The 3439-nt window shown below is 42.6% G+C and overlaps 1 pseudogene; it reads right to left on the bottom strand.

Annotated features, from left to right (window-relative positions):
• Window positions 1-1286: 1286 nt before the first annotated feature.
• Window positions 1287-2875, bottom strand: LOC125847349 (uncharacterized; annotated as a pseudogene).
• Window positions 2876-3439: the final 564 nt, after the last annotated feature.

Below are 3439 nucleotides of genomic sequence, written 5' to 3'. Positions count from 1 at the left end.
AGGCTAAATTGCGTTGAGCTAAGGTCTTTTTGCTGCATCTTCTGTCGTCGGTTGATCTGAACTTAATGTTTCCTTGTAGAATGAAAGAGGGGGGAAGAAAATTTGAAAGAGATAGGGGCCGGGCCTTGAAAGGCTGCCTACGTATCTCCGAAGGAGAATTCAGGCCCTACGTAGTTCGAATACAAAGGAAATTTTCATTTTCATTCATTCAGTTCCGGTGATTACAAGGAAAGTGAAAAACAGATAAGAAAGCTCCTAAAAGATAGATGGTGCCTTCACCGAAGTTTCTTCCTCTGACTGCTGTATTAGCCACGGGGGGTAAACTCATATGTTTCGGGGGCGGTTTCCTCATTCTCTTCTTTCCATCGTCCCTTGAAAGGAGGTCTATAGACAATTTCCTCTTCAAGTTCCTCTTCAACAGATTCAGGTCCAGTGCCTTCAGGACCACTGTTGGTGGCCTCTTGGTTGAAGAAAGGGCATTCTTCATGTAGTTTCTGAAGTCTCATGGTTATATCATTGTTGAAGTCGTCATGTTCTTTCCACATAGCAACAGTCTCCTCGTTTATGACAGCATATCTTGCCATCTTAGCCGTTAACTCCACGTCCAGTGCTGCACTTTTGGCTTGCGCAGCTGCAGTGGCTAATTCTACTTCTATTCTTCTTTCTCCCATTTCTTGAATCTCTTGTTTGAGTTGACGCAGTTTCATCCTTAGATCCTCCTCGGTTAGCTCTATGTCGACACCCTTGCCTTTTTCCATCTTAGCGGCAATTTCACCTTCCTGAAATGATAGAGTAATATTTTATGATTTGGGTGGTAGGATTTTATTTCTGGCTGAGAAACTCAAGACTCATGGAATTTTGGTCGGACATTTTGATAGTGACTTGTATTTGGTATTGTAGAGATTTTTGGAAATTTTTTGAAAAGGAGTGGGCTAAAATATCATCATTCAAAGCAACAATATCACATAAACAGTTAAAGCACACAAGCATATATCGCGCGTCCTAAACAAGTAGGGGACCCTTTTGTGCCAAGGGTAGGCCTAGCGTATTTGAAAGATGTATGTGTAGAATTGAACCATTTTGTTACCCCAAAACAAATTCCGCATATAAAATGATGTTCAAGAAGCGAAAATAAGCAAGGGAAGTAGGGAATAAACGAAAATTACAAAGGAAAGGCCCACGCAGGGGTCATTTGAAAATAGTATCAAAATACAAGAAAGACAAGCCCACGCAGGGGCAAATAACAATAAGTACATATAGAAAAACCCACGCAGGGGCGAAATCTGCTAAGATGTTCCCGTCGGCTCCGCCTCTGATCTGCTCCTCTTGTTCTGCGCCATGAGATGTTGAAGCCTATATTGAATCATTAGCAAGTATCCTTCGCTCCGGCGACCTTTCTCTTCCCAGTCTTCGAGGCACATTCCGCTTTTCTTATCTCCAATCCATAAATTAAGCTCTCCCAAATCGCTTCTCAAGCTTTCTAGTTCTTGAGTTACGCTCTCGAGGGCGTACTTATCCTCTTCTTGCTTTCGGAGAAATTGCTCGTGCATTTCCTGGGCTTCTCTTCTTACCTCTCTCAGTTCTATCAAAGCTTTGGACTCTTTGTCCTCTATACTGCGGTAAATGTTCGGAACTGAGAAAGAGATACCCTGTATATTGCGCTTCAACCAAGCTTTGTAAGTTTCATCATACCCCGCATTAAATCGATCTATGGCAATAGTGTCCTTGTTCATTCGCACAGCTCTTTTCCATTCTCTCAGCATCTCTGAAGCCTCAGGCACTCTATCATCCCCGATGTCGAACACATAGATACGGTAATATGCTTCTGGGGTGTAGTCTGTCTTCTTCCAAACTGTCTCAAGACCCGAATGGGTGCATATGGGCGAATACCTCGAATACCTGGCAGAGGAAGCACAAGTTGTCTGTCACCCCGTACTATGGCATCTTTCGAGATGAAACGATCGAACATCCATTGGATGTTTTCTTCTCTTAACTCAGAGAAAATTTGAACCCATCTTTCTCTGGTTCTTCTTTTTTCCAAGTCTGCCCAGAACAACATGTCATTCAAACTCTTAAGAGCGTTATGCTCATCAAGGGTATGGAGTTCTTGAATTCCGTGTCTCTTCACCAAGTGACTCATTATCCATCATTGAAGAAGAAGGTTGCAACCCTGAAAGTAACGATGCCCTTCCTTGCATTTCCCCAAAGCACGGTACATGTCGGAAAGGATGACAGGTGCGATAGGATAATACTTTACTTGCCCTTGGTTCAGATGCCCGTGGAACAGAGTGTGCGCAAGCATTATCACTCGGGTGTTGATACTGAGGCTCGGGCCATGTGGGAAAACCATGGTGCCTAATAGTGCAATGGTAAATGCCAAAGGTCTGATCCCGTCCCATTCTCTGAAAGTGACCCTGAACTCTTGGTTGTAATTCACATAAAAGCTCGCATCTCCGAATCTAACATAGAGATCCATGAAAGAAACGCCAGAACCCTCGGCCCAGTAGGCGCAATCCTTTCTTAATCCGAGCCAGTTTACAATATCCTCGAGGGTAGGCTTGTTAGGGATTAGGATGTTTTCCCGCTTTCTCACCCTTCTTTCAAGCCCTGTACCGACTGTGTCTATTCCATCTCGAATTTCCTCAATTGTCGGGGTGATTTATGTGGTTCCGAATCGAAACACCATTTTCTCGTTGTCCCAAAAACCTGTGAGGACTTCAATCAGTTCAGGCCACCCAACCATATTGAGGAGTTCTGTTAGGGGTCCTATATATTTGTTGAGGACCCTTTTGTGAACAACAGTGAGGTCGTTGTACCACATCTTGAGCAAAACTGGGGCTTCTACTACCATGTCGAATTTAGGAAATCGATCCATACCTACAAAATAAAGCACGGTTAAGATTCCCCTCCCCCAAATAGGCAACAATTAGGTTTCCACACATACATCTTTCAAATGTCAAACAATAGGATATGTCGTTAGGTCGTGGACCTTGGACATGATTTTTGGCAGTTTTACTAATGGACTTAATACGCATTGGGTATTAAGCCGTCTTAGGCTAATGCTTAGATTTGGATTTGGTTTCGCTCTACTCTAGGTTGACTAGAATTGGTTTGAGAAATGACGGTTACCCGAGTCGAACAAACAACGGGGTGAAGTCTAATAAACGACGTTGGANTTATATAAAGACTTTCCAAAGTATTTTGTTTGGTCAACAACAGATAGAATGTGGTCACGTCGACGACGACATAGTAATGCTATCGGTAGAATTGTCACATGTCATCCAACTGAAGGGGAAAGATACTATCTTAGATTACTTTTAACAAATGTAAGAGGACCTAAATCATATGAAGATCTCCGCACAATTAACGGAATATGTTATGATACATTTAGAGAAGCTGCAGAAAAAAGATGTTTATTACATTCTGATAAAAGTTTACT

The sequence above is a fragment of the Solanum stenotomum genome, chromosome 12 (assembly GCF_019186545.1).
Source record: "Solanum stenotomum isolate F172 chromosome 12, ASM1918654v1, whole genome shotgun sequence".
In the NCBI taxonomy this organism is placed as follows: Eukaryota; Viridiplantae; Streptophyta; class Magnoliopsida; order Solanales; family Solanaceae; genus Solanum; species Solanum stenotomum.
The sequence above is the reverse complement of the archived record's forward strand: the minus strand, read 5'-3'. Positions and strand labels throughout refer to the sequence as shown.